General features: G+C 44.6%; 1 protein-coding gene and 1 long non-coding RNA gene across 2 annotated transcripts in view; one reads left to right on the forward strand and one right to left on the reverse strand.

The window, feature by feature from the left end:
* RAB23 (RAB23, member RAS oncogene family) overlaps positions 1–13,601 on the forward strand; it is a 907,660-nt gene that overhangs the window by 29,777 nt on the left and 864,282 nt on the right. The window lies entirely within an intron of this gene.
* LOC122794702 overlaps positions 2,975–13,601 on the reverse strand; it is a 332,312-nt gene continuing 321,685 nt past the window's right edge. The window contains exon 3 of the long non-coding RNA XR_006363678.1: positions 2,975–3,408. This is a non-coding gene — a long non-coding RNA (uncharacterized LOC122794702). The remainder of the gene's footprint in view (positions 3,409–13,601) is intronic.

The following is a 13,601-nucleotide window of genomic DNA, read 5'->3' on the forward strand; positions in this document are numbered from 1 at the left end:
AGAGGACCGGGGAGAAAAGCTCCAAAGGAAGTAATACAGAGAAGGAAACTTATGTAAAACACTCTAAACACTCCTAAAGTTCATAAATAAGTTCATAAATAACAGTCAAGTTAACACTCATAGTACAGGTTAGCTGAAATAGGATGCTTTACATCTGGACAGCTGATTACAACACAGTAGTATTGAACTGACTAATTACAAAAGCAATTGTTAATCTGATACAGGTGTAAGTGTTGCTTAATTAGGCATGGCAAAGGGACAAAGCCACTGAGTCATTAAGTACTGCCTGAGGTCTGGGTAGCATTTGTTGTGTGTCCGGGGGTAGTGAGTTTCAAGCTTTGCCTACCGAGTTGGCAAACGTGGAGTTACCGGCTAAGTTGTTGGCTATGGTGGTGTGCACTACAATTCTGGATGACCTAAGTGATCTTTGGTTGGTTTGATATTTCTTAAAGAAGGGGTATTATCAGGTTGGTTAAGAACTTTCAAAGCTATAATAAGTTGGTTATACTGAATCTGTCTTGATGGCTCTAGCCAGCCTAGATTTTTTTAGGTTTATACAGTGATGTGTTCTGTAGGGCAGCCCAGTGGCGAATCTAGCTATACTGTTCTAGCAGGCTGAGAGTCGATTAAGTTCCGTTTTGTTTAAGTTGGCAAGTATAGGAGAGGCATAGAAGAGGGTGGAGAGGAGGTGGGATCGGGCAATAGCCGTTCTAGCAGGTGGGGTAAGGAATGAATTTATTCTATACAGTGAGCCCAGTTTTTTATTAATGGTTTTTATCATTTTATTTATATGGGCGTCAAATTTAAGATTGTCTACAATTACCCCAAGTAGTTTTGTGTGACATCTGGGGCGATGACAGTGCCATTTTTAGAGGTAATGGAGACAGATATCACTGGGGATTTATGCGTGGGAGAGAAAAATAGTTTAGTTTTATTGGGGTTTAGAAGGAGACGTCTGCCTGCAAGCCAGTTTTCAACCAGGTTGAAAGTTGACTTGTGTACTTGCCTGTAGCTCCTCCTTGATGGTACCAGTGCAGATCAATGTAGAGTCATCTGCATACTGAATGCAGTTGGCATTTCGGATGACAGTGTAGAGATCATTGATAAATATGAGAATAGCAGTGGACCCAAGATAGACCCCTGGGGGACACCTAGAGTGTTGGGAAGAAGGTTAGATTATTTTGCCATAGTACTGCTTGTTGTCTACTATGTAGATAGGATTGGAACCAATAAAGGGAGTGGTGACCTAGGGATGTATTAGTCAGTGTGGATTAACAGCCGGTGGTTTTCCATATTGAACGTTTTGGAAAGATCCAAGAATAGAGCAGAGGAGAACTTGTTTCTGTTATGGTAAACTTCATTAGTGAAGGAGAGGAGGGCTATGATAGTGCTATGATGTGGTCTAAAGCCATGCTGAGACTGTGTGGATGTCTATCAAGAGACCACGGTAACTTTGAGGAACACCTGGAATATTTGTTTTTGTCAGAATTTCCAGTAGGGCTTGTGCAAATTGAGTGGATTGGAGTTGTCTATGATTCAATTTATTTTGCAGCTGCAGCTTCAACAATGTTATCTCTAGTAAGGACTGGTCCTTGTGAAGAAATATGTAGGTATGTAGTTATTTGCTAGTCAAGCGGTGCATGTGCCTGGAAGCCTGCTTAAATGCAAGGGAGTAATGATAGTGGTGACATGACTGGATTAGGCTGCAGCTGCAAGTAGTGTTATGGTATGAGTGGACCTCTGTAATGCTGGCTACCTTGACGTGGTACAGAGGCTTTTCACAATAGTGCTGTGGTAATTGCCACATTTGCACATTGTAAACCAAAAGCCAGCTTATTTGGATGTCATTTATGACTGATCTTTTGACGTCTGGTATATTTTTTGGTTCTTAACTGGTATTTGATTACTGTTTATTTGTACGGTAGCTTAAAATCTTAATTTTGTTTGATAGGTGTTAGCTGATCAACAGTAGGTTAGAGTCTTAAATGTGGACTAGTGATGTGGATAATTCATGGGTCATACTGGATGAACATTGTAAATTTGTTGAGGGTGATGTACTTGGCAGGCTAGGAACAGATCTTGAAACACATTCTTCTAACTGACAATGAAGGAAGTCCCCTTGATGAGGCTGAGTTGTGGATGGCAATATTTTTATAAAGTTGAAAGGTATGCTTGGAGAAGAATAGTCTTCAAAGGGAGTTGTCTTGAAGTCTATGCCTGTAAACACTGTCAGATGCTGCCTGGTTGAGAACAGACACTGCAAGTCCAAATTATGGTGGGCCTCTTGCAAGAGGCAATGCATGCATGTTGGGATAACTTACCTTAGCTTTGCACTATGCTCGATACTGGTTAACATCTGTAGTAATGGCAAAGCAGTTTGTAGAAAATTTGGACACACCTGTGTGGACAGACTGGTAATAGAAAATGTTACCATGATTATGGACATGTAGTGTTACATATGTGGTGATGTATTGTGTAAGGTATTGAAAAAGGTGCGACAAAGGATATGCTGGAATGATGCGTCCCCTGGACCCTGTAAAGGAACACTGACATTGTTAATAGCTCTGCTGATAGAGTAATAAGTCAGTGGTGCTTGACAAGGCAAAGGAGCAATGAGTGCAGTCAGCCAAATGTAATTGACATGCTAAGTATTTGGTTTTAAAAGCTTGTGTTCCTGCAGTGGTTGTAGACTTGACGGTTGTAATCACAGGTGAAGTGAGAATCGGAAGAAATTGTGGCAAAGGGATGGACTGCAGTAATGTTCATCATTGACAGAAGCATCCAGTAACATTTGTGTGAAAGCTTCAATTAAAATGCATTGCTTTGGCTTTATGTGTTAGTGTGGTAACATCTTGGCAATTTATTTTCACGGACAGGCTATAAATGGCAGCATGACCATTTGACCAGTTGTGTGTAATGTGTGAGTGGATTGAAGGACTACTTTGAGATTGGAGATTGTGATCAATGTTAATTTCCTTTATGTATATGAGCGGCAGTTAAACATACTGAGTCTGTACACGATCATGTAGAAAAACCTACCATCAGTTATAGGCGATAGTTCACAACTGGAGAACAGAACACAATGAAAGATTACTGCAAAATGTACACAGTAATGGTTTCTAAAGTAATCGGGTACAGACGTCTATTGATGGGTATAAAACAGAAGCACCTATGGCAACCACTGTGTCATGGTATTTTGTATTAAACACCTCAAAATATAAACAGCTTCTCACATAGAATGTCAGTTGAATGTTATTGATGCAGTATTTCAAAAATGTTTACAGTTAGAGGACAGAATTGTATGCACAATTACTTCAGCTTGTTACTAAGTACGGAGTAACTTCAGTGTGAAGCACACATTGTTGCAGTTGTCCTCCTGTGTCAGTGGATGCATATCACTTGTCTGTCCTGCAGGAAAAGAAAGGTTAAAAGATTACCCTGTGATCAGATCATGGATTGTAATGCATTTCTACTAACAAAAGTCACTTGACTGGTCAAACAGCATGCAAAACAGTTCTAATAGTCTCATAAGGAGAGAATGGTAAGGCGACACTGGACTTCAGTTAAGAATGTTACTCAGTAAACAGTTAATGGCTGTCTGCAGAAGTACACTTTAATGGGCCTTGAACAACTTGGTGTTATCCTTTTCACAGGTACCAGACCTTAAGCCTGATGGAAAGCAATGGGCATAAGCATGTTGGCGGGGGAGCCACAAGAATAGCTGCCCATTTGTAGGTAATGGTCTATGGGGATGTCAGGACTGTTACGACACTGCCAATATACTGTGCAAGAGTGGCCATTTTTGACAGCAGTGTAATACATAGGAGTATATCACCAGTATAGTCCACATATGACTGTAGGCTGATAAATAGATTGAGGCATTTAGTGGAAGCCGGTCACTATTTGCACAGAAAGTCCATGCAGTGGCATCAAGTTTCTGGTTAAGGGAAATTAAATTGATGGTGTTAATACTTGACATTGAAGCATTCATGGGGGCCTGCATTGGTTGTGTGGAATTATAAAAAGCATGTTTAAGATTATTAATTAATGAGGGGTCTATATTTATAGACATAAATGGAGAGAGTTCATACATATTTGTAAAGGGACATAGTGGAATGAAAGGGAAATATGGAGTAAGTCAATGCATACTAACTGGTGAAAATCTGAGTATACATGATACTGTTATGACGGAGTACATGTACTTGATTTGGATTGTGATTGTGGACTTCTAACTGTGGTTGGAATACAAAACTGGCCTTTCCTGAAACTATGATATAGTCCAGCAAAAATGTCAAAGTATAATCTCAATTTTCTGAACAGCCCTACCAATATGTGACAAAGTGCAGGCAACAGCACATTAACGGCTGCAAGAACAAAGAGCATAACTTTGCAATGACCATGCGTAGACATTAACTGCATCTTTTTACATAGGAAGCAGATGTCTGTCACAATTAAGACAACACTATATAAGATTACATTAAGTGTAAAGATACCATAATCTTCTGAAATTACCATTTTAAAAAAACATGCGACTGCTGTCATGCAAGTCCATGAAATGTATCATGTTTATAGCCCATCACTTGTTAGCTGTTTAACCAAATTGGAAGGAAAGAAAGTGGGGCTTTGATGGTATTCAAAGCAGTGACTTTTTCCAATGCTGTGGAACTTGGATCTAAATTTGACAGGAGGAGGAGGAGTGCAACAAAAGTCCCCCACTGTAAGGAAAGAAAGGCTGTGACAAGAAAACAGTACATTAGTCTGGTCACCTGCTGTGAGCTGCCAATCACATGCAGATAATGGGTCAAATTACCCTAGGGAAGGTAGTGGGAGGGGAGATGCCTTGAACTACAGTTAAGGCTTCACAAAAGAAATAGTTACCACCCATCCCGTTGTCAGTGGGACACACACAGGTTGAGCCTACGCATCCTGTTGCTCACACTGTCAAGAAGTGGGACTTTAAAAGTCCCATTTTCCAATACACGCTGAATTGCCATGGAAAAGCCGAAAATACTTCTGGCTTTTCCACGGCAATGCAGTGATGTCACCAACCCGGACCTGCAGTAAGAAGTATTCCAGGTGGTGTAAATCGTGCAGCAACTAGCTGCAGGGATTTAAGGGGACAGGGATTCAACTTGGAAAAGCCCTAAGATTGCAGCTGTAGAGCGGTTTTATATTACTGCTTCTACAGCTGCTATAATTTAAGGACTGAGATTTGCCAGTCAGCCACTCCAGCAGGAAGGAAGCCAGCTAGCCCAGCGAAGAATGTGATAGTGGTAAGTACATAGTATTTTGTGGCTCCAGTTATTTAAAATGGGAATATTGTGCTTTAAATATTTTAATGTTTAGAGGTAAATGGGGGGGGGGTGCATCATTTAAATCTGTGCAGTGGTCATTTTGAGATTTACAAGTACTCGTTTAAAATGGGAATACTGTGCTTTATTTAAATTTTAAGTTTTTAATGTTTAGAGGTAAGATAGAGGTGCAGTACGCAGTATTTACATCTGTGCTGTGGTTATTTTGACATTTTTGAGTAGTAGTTTTTAAAAGTATAAAACCTGTGTGTATGTATATGCAATTATAATTGTGGCATGATTTGGAAATGTTACTTTTTTAAAGGCTGAACCATGTGTATAGACGTTTTGTTTATTTCTGGTGGGGGGCAGTCAAATGTAAATGTAGTGCGATGTATTTCTATTGTCATAACTTTTTCAGGGTACTTTCTCTTTACAGATAGAAAATGTTCGTGCATAGTTTACACTTTTATGTATGGAAATGTGTGCAATTTAATGCTGTTTTGAGGAAGTTAGGATATACTGTTTGGGTAATTTTTCCTGTTCTTGAAAGTCAATGTGCATGTGGTACCTTTTGAGGGGGAATGTTAATAGTTTACATAGTACATTTATTATTCTAGTAGTTACATGTTGCCAACTTGCCGAAGCTGTTTCAAGATCATTTTCATTTACAGTTGTACATGTGTGCATTTTATTTTTTATGCAGTCTTTAATACGGTTAAAATATCCTCTTTGCTTGTAATGTGAATATGGGTGTGCTGCTTTTCCTTGGGCCTATTTATTGCATCGTTGTGCTGGGTAAATTACTCTAAGTAAAAGGGGTACATGGGGTCTGCTGTGCATTGTAGTTTACTTTAGCTGCTCTTGCAACAAGTATTTTTAAAAGGTGAAATGTTTACGTACCTTTTTTTTGTGGATGCATGCTCAGAAGTTAATGCGATTGTGGTAATGTCGTCTATAGTGTGCTTTTATAAGTAGCAAAGTTTGTATTTTGTTTTTGGTCTTAAATACGTTTACAGATCATTGTGCTGTGTAAATTAGTGCTATACGTTTATTTCTTAACTGCTGTGGTCAAAAGCTAAATCGGGTCTGTGGTGTCTGCTGTGCGTTCACATTCATTTTAGTGTTTTTATTTTGATACAGTGAATGTGTTTAACTTTATTTTCTTGAGGGGTCGGGGGCATGTTCGGCAGTAAAAATACTGCACTTCGTTTTCTACAAGCTGTGTTAATGAAGTTTTCAATGGCCAAAATGCCCCCTACATTACCTCATTTACTATTTTACCTTTTTCAAAATGGTTTGTAATGTTAAATGTTAAGTTGTCTATCTCGCCTTCATTCTTGCTGGATGGGTTCGGAGCCGATCCTCGGCTCCGACTCGGCACTTGCTTAGCTTGAGAACTCCTTTTACCAGCTCGAGGCAACCCTATATCCCATGATGCAAGGCAGGACTACCTCCGATCTCGTTTGCCGCTTTGCGAAGAGGTCTCTTTTTTGCCAGCTCAGGTAAGTTTGAATTTTCAAACGGTTTAGTCAGGGTTTTTTGTCTCTCCCTTGTTCCATATCATAGTGTGTAGTGTTTCTACAGCCCACCCTATTTCCCCATATATTTAAAACTTTCTAGTTTATAGTCAAGTTTAAAATTTTTTCAGTTAGGCCTAGGCCTCCTTTCTTAATCCCTATCTGTGTGCGTGTTTTTGTTGGGATTAATAGTGTGACTGTTTGGGGTGTGTGAGTGTTGGTTTTTTACTTGGAATATGTCTAAGGAAGGAAAGGTCTCAGGCTTCAAGAAGTGTGACTCGTGCTGTCAGAAAATGTCTCTGACAGACGGTCACACTTCTTGTGTGTACTGCCTGGGGCCTTTACACCTGCAGGACTCCTGTGCCATATGTCATTCTTTTAGCCAGAGAGTCCTGCAGGAGAGGAGGAACAAACTGATCCTCCATGGCTTGTTAAAGCCAGAAGGTTCACCCACTAAAACTGGGTCGAGTAAACCTTCAAAGCCACCTAAGGTTCAGGCTACAGTTGTTAAGCCTTCCCCGGTGGCTCCGACTCCTTCGGAGTCGAGATCGGCTCCGGCTGGAGTCGATCTTTCTTCTTCTGATGTGGTAGTGTCGGTTCCTACCGGCTCCGACACTCAATCCACTGTTGCCTTGTCGGCTCCGGCTGGAGCCGACGTATTATCCGGTATCGGAGCCGAGAAGCCTTCTGCTCCATCTGGAACCCAGAGGACGTCGGCTCCGATGGCTTCGTCCAAGAAGAGATCTCGGTCCCCTTCTTTGGAATCTATCCACTCGGCTCCGTGGTCTCCTCTTTTGTCGGAACGGAGTCATCTGAGCCGATCTTCGAGATCTTCCAGGCTGTCTGACCACGATTTAGAGAGGGTGGTAAGCAGGCTGTTGAAGTCACAGGCACTAGCCCAAATGCTCCATAGCCCGTCTCAGCAGACTTCGGCTATTGCTCTCCCCCTTGAACTTCCTCCTCCGACTCCCCTCCAGAGTTCGGAGCCGGAGCTTCTCTGGACAGCGACAGTGTCGGCGCCGGAACCGATACATCCCCTTTCGGCTCCGTCGTCTTCGGCTCCAATCTCCTCCATGAGACCTTCCTTGGAGGGATCCGGTCGTCGAGTTTCCCTTGTCAGCTCCAAGGGGGCTAGTGGCATCGGACCCTTGTCCGACCCCGCTCTCCCTCTCGGGGCTTCGGCTTTGGTAAGCTCGGCACCGACATCGGCCTCGGAGCCTTCTCTCTCAGTGGAGCCGGGAATTCCTATTTCTTCGGAACGGGAATATTCTGGCCTCCCTGGGAGGGGAGCCTTTGAGGTGATGAGGAGTGTCCTGGCACCTGAGCCAGGTCAACGGTCCATCCCTTTAGCTCCTCCCTCTTCGGTGCCTGTTGATGTCTCTTGCCAGCCTCTTGCTCTCAGGCCCAGGGATCCATCGCCCCAGGTTTCCCCATTGGGAATAACTTCCTCTTCCGAGGTCTCTCCTGATCCCGCAGGGGAACCCCCTCGGAAGAGGACGTGTAAGAGGAAACACACAGACTCCCCTGAGTCTACAACATCTGATACCGACTTAGATGAGTCGGAAGGTTCCCCACGGTCCCCCTCTGAGGATGTCTCCTTTTCAGACATCCTTGAGCTCCTCAAACAGAGGGGGAATTGGCCCTCCATTGACCCCTCCGAGGATGAGTCGGTATACCTGGAGGCTTTTGGATCCCGACCCTCCACCTCCTGGGTGTCTCTGCCTTTTGACCCACTTATGCAGGTAGTGGCTCGGAAGGCGTGGGCAGCTCCAGATTCTGTGGAACCGGTCCCCAGGAGGCCATCCAAATTTATTACGGCCCCTTCAAACAAGCAGTTTCTTTCTAAGGGCATCTCTGTGGATGCTATGGTGGTGGCGGCGGCCACCAAGAAGGAACTTGCGGATCCTTCAGTGCCTGTCCATCCTCCTAACAAAGATTCTAGGACCATGGACAGGTATGGCAAGTGGATGTTTTCTTCAGCGACCTTTGCTATGCGTTCGCTGAACTACCTTTGTCATTTCACCAGACTTCAAAGAGATATTCTCAAAGAACTAGGTGAAGTGGTTCAGGATCCTTCAGCTGCTGGGGCTCAAGACAAGATTGCCTCACAGCTAGCAATCCTAAATTCTTTAACTAACTCCTCCATGCGGCTCATATCCTATGCAGCCGATGGAGCGAGCAGAGGCGCAGGCACAGGAGTGGCTCTTAGACGTCAAGCCTGGATGCGGCTTTGTAATTTTGCGGACCCCTTTAAGGCGTCCTTCACCAATACCCCCTTTGACGGTTCGGCTATGTTCGGACCTCAGGTGAAGGAAACCTTGACCAGGTGTGAGCAAGACGGCAAAACTCTTTCTGCCGTTGGAGTCCATTTTTCCACCCCTTCTAGACCCTATCCCAAGGGTCAGAAAGGAGGAAAGATGTGGTTCCGTAAAGCCCAAGGAGCAGCGCCGGACACGCGTGGTTAGTTTACCCCCAGAGGGTAACAATAGACGCCGCCCTAGAGGCAGAGGGGGTCCTCAGAACCAGGGCAACAGGGAGTCTCTTCCTGAGAAGCCCTTTCAGCATCCCTGAGGTGTTGCCCGACTGTCCACCCTTGGAGGCAGTCGGGGGAAGGATTTCGCTGTACCCAGTAGCCTGGCGTTCCCTTTCACAAGATTTGTGGGTACAGTCGATCATATCCGAGGGTTACAAAATCCCCTTCGAAAGGTATCCCGTACCTCACCAATCCCTTCCAGACATCTCACTGGTCAAAGGGATTTGGCAGAACAGGAGGTTTCAAAGCTCCTAGAAAAAAGAGCCATCCAGACTGTTCCAGCAGACCAAGTAGGATCCGGCGTCTACTCGAGATTCTTTTTGGTCCCCAAAAGGACGGGAGATTGGAGACCAATTTTAGACCTGAGCAATCTAAACAGATTTGTCAAGAAGGCAAGATTACGGATGGTCACGCTTCAGTCCATTCTGCCCTTTCTGGGCAAGGACAACTGGATGTGCTCGATAGACCTTCAGGACGCGTACTATCACATAAAGATACACAGGCGCTCCAGGAGGTTTCTCCGCCGGCTGGGGACCAGTCATTATCAATTCAGAGCCCTGCCCTTTGGCCTCACTTCAGCCCCCAGAGTGTTTACCAAATGCATGGCAGTGATCACAGCTCATCTGAGACGTCAAGGATTCCAGGTGTTTCCTTATTTAGACGACTGGCTCCTCTCCGCCACCACCAAGCATCAGCTTCTTCAAAGCAGAGACTACACTCTGCAGCTTTGCAAAAGGTTGGGAATATCAGTGAATTTCGAAAAATCTTCTCTGCTGCCTTGCCAATCTATCACCTTTATAGGCGCAGAATTAAACACCGTCTGTTTGTTAGCCAGACTAACAGATCAGAGAATTCTGGACATCCAAAAATACGTTCGGATTTTACTGCAGAGCAGCAAAGTAAAAGCCAGATTGATTCTGAAAGTTCTAGGTCTTAGGGCTGCGGCCATTGTTCTTCTACCATTGGCTCGCTTCCACATGCGTCTTCTGCAGTGGATGTTATTCACTCAGTGGTCGTTCCAGAGCCTTCCTTTGAGACATGAAATCTTAGGGACACAATCGTGCAGGACTCCTCTAACGTGGTGGATATCTTCCCCTCTTCTTCATCAGGGCCGACCATTTGTTCCCCCTCCTCCGGTTGCCAACAGTCACTACGGATGCCTCTCTGATCGGGTGGGGGGGGGCATTATCAGGGCAGGATGGTCCACGGGACGTGGCAACCCATAGAATACCATCTGCACATAAATGTCCTGGAGATGAGAGCGGTGCTTTTAATGTTGCAAGCCCTCAACGACTTTCTTCCCGCGGGGACTATTGCAGTTCAAACGGACAACATGTCTGTGGTCTGGTACATCAACAAGCAGGGCGGGACCAGGTCCTATCCTTTGTGTCGAGAAGCTCTCAGACTTTTGCAATGGGCAATCTCCTCTCATCGGTTTCTGATAGCAACGCACATCCCCGGCAGGTCCAACCTCTTAGCGGACAGGCTGAGCAGAGCCATTCTCATGCCTCACGAGTGGTCTCTCAATCAATCAATAGTGGACGAGATATTTCTGAAGTGGGGCACCCCTTGTTGCGATCTTTTTGCTACTCCCCAAAACAACAAATGCCCCGACTTCTTCACCCTTTTTCCCCTACCAGGCCAACCCCGGAGACTCTCTAACCCAGGATTGGCCCCGGGGACTTCTGTACGCTTTTCCTCCTTTCCCCTTAATTCCACAGGTCATTCAGAAAGCTACCGTTTTGAGGGCCAAGTTGATTCTCATTGCCCCTTACTGGCCTCGACAAATTTGGTTTCCGACTCTGCATCGTCATCTCCTGGTGCAGCCTTGGCATCTGGACCCAGTTCCAGATCTTCTGATCCACCAAACGGGTCAACAGTACCGGGCCATTCGTTCTCTCAACCTCACTGCTTGGTTGCTCCACTTCCTTCCCTAGCCAGGCTTCCTATGATCTCTGATCCGGTCAGAGATATCTTGATAGCTTCTTTGAAGTTGTCCACCAGAACGGTTTATGCTAGCAAGTGGCGACGTTTTTCCCTTTGGGCAAACTCCAGGCACATTGATCCCTTTACTGCACCTGTGCATTCTGTTTTAGATTTTCTGGCTGAAGTTTTTCAGTCAGGATCTTCTTCATCAACAGTCAAAGTTCAATTGGCGGATATTTCCAAATATCATGTTGGCTTGCAAGATCATAACATTGTCACATAGACTATGCAAAGCTTTTTTGAGAGGAGTCTTTCTTCTTAAGCCTCCAATAAAACATCCTCCTCCACAATGGGATCTGAATGTATTGTTAGCATCCTTGATTTTACCACCCTTCGAACCGTCTGCTTCATGCTCCTTGAAGTTATTGACCTGGAAAACTATTTTCTTACTGGCTGTCACTTCAGCAAGAAGGGTATCCGAGATTCAAGCTCTCTGCATCCGTTCCCCTTACTTGGTTTTTCACAAGGACAGGGTATCCTTGAGAACAAATCCATCTTTCCTCCCCAAAGTTGTTTCTCAAACTAATATTAATCAATCCATCGATCTACCAGTTTTTTTCCCGAATTATTCTGACAGAGCTGAACAAAAGCTTCATTTTTTGGATGTCCATCGTCAGCTCCGGTATTATTTGCATAGAACTAAACAATTCAGGAAATCAGACCAATTATTTGTCTCCTATGCAGAAAAACAGGAAGGGTCTCCCAGTATCTAAAGTGACCTTATCCAGATGGTTATCTTCCACCATTTCTTACGTGTATTCGCTCAGAGGCAAGCAACTACCCTCTAAACCGAAGGCACACTCAACCAGGAGCCTATCCACTTCTACAGCCTTTCAGGATAGGCTACCAATTGATACCATTTGTGCAGCAGCTACTTGGGCCACTCCTCATACTTTTGCCTCTCATTACAAATTAGATTTGGCCTCCAGGGACAGAGCCAGTTTTGGTTCCACAGTTCTCAAGAGTCTGTTCCATTGAGCCACCCGGGATACAGGTGCTAGGGACGCGGTCCCATCCAGCAAGAATGAAGGCGAGATAGACAACTTAACATTTAGAAGTTATGTACCTACCATAACGTTCCACGTTAGTTGTCTTCTCTCTCCTTCTTTCTTGTGTCCCTCCCTCCTTCCCCCTGGCCTGGACAGATCTTGAAGGGCTTCTCTTTCTCAGGTTTTTTCTCTCCTGAGTCTTCAATAGAAGAGTCTTTTTATTGAGAACTTGTTTTCCTAGTTCTACTAGGTTAGTCTTTGCTCTTCCTTGGGAATAGTTTTATTAGCAGGGTATTGTAGCTACCAAATGAGATCTGAGGTAGTCCCGCCTTGCATCATGGAATATAGGGTTGCCTCGAGCTGGTAAAAGGAGTTCTCAAGCTAAGCAAGTGCCGAGTCGGAGCCGAGGATCGGCTCCGAGCCCATCCAGCAAGAAAGAAGGCGAGAGAAGACAACTAACATGGAACGTTATGGTAGGTACATAACTTCTAATTCTTTTCTGCTCCACTCCTCAGGTCTTTCATATGCCAGTGTTTTTTCAAACCATTTCTTTCAAATGCCAATGTTTTTTCAAGCCAGTTCTTTCGCATACCAGTGTTTTTTTTCATGCCAGTTCCACGTGTCAGTATTTGTAGACAGTTCTTTCATGTGCCACTGTTTCTACCCAGTTCATTTGTGCAAAACTTGCATTGTTAAAGATTGTACTACATTTTATTTTTGGCTATTTAATTGTCACTGAATCTTGTGATCTGTGTCTCTTGTAGTTATTTATTTTTTCTGTTTAATTGTTTCATAGAATACTGTGGTCTGTCTCTACAGATGTCCTTCAAGGATGCATCTGCAGTCATCACATATGGGTTGTCCTGCCTCAGGCAGCCCTTCGGTCGACCGGATTCCAAAGTCTGGGTCCGGCGTCGTCTGATGTCGCCCTTTCCCCGACGTCAGAGCGCCTGGGGTATAAAAGCGTCAGCCGACGCCATCTTCCTCAGTCTTTCTTGCCGCGTGGTGCCCGAAGCAGAAGCAGTTCGCAAGTGCCGGGCGGCCAGCTCCTGTAATTCAGCTACCAAAGACTTCAAAAGCTAAGTACCCCGTTGGGGACTCTTTCTTGCCTCAGCCGATGTCAGATAAAGTTAATTGCTTAACTTGTGGGAAACAAATTCCTCATAAGGATTTACACTCTTACTGCCTCCCCTGCCTAGGCCCAGACCACGACGTCTCTGCCTGTTCAGCCTGTGTTTCCTTCAACCGACGCACTCTTAGACGTCGGGCGGAGTTTGCAGAG

The sequence above is a fragment of the Protopterus annectens genome, chromosome 2.part1 (genome assembly GCF_019279795.1).
Source record: "Protopterus annectens isolate FY-2018-M chromosome 2.part1, PAN1.0, whole genome shotgun sequence".
NCBI classification, from domain to species: Eukaryota; Metazoa; Chordata; order Ceratodontiformes; family Protopteridae; genus Protopterus; species Protopterus annectens.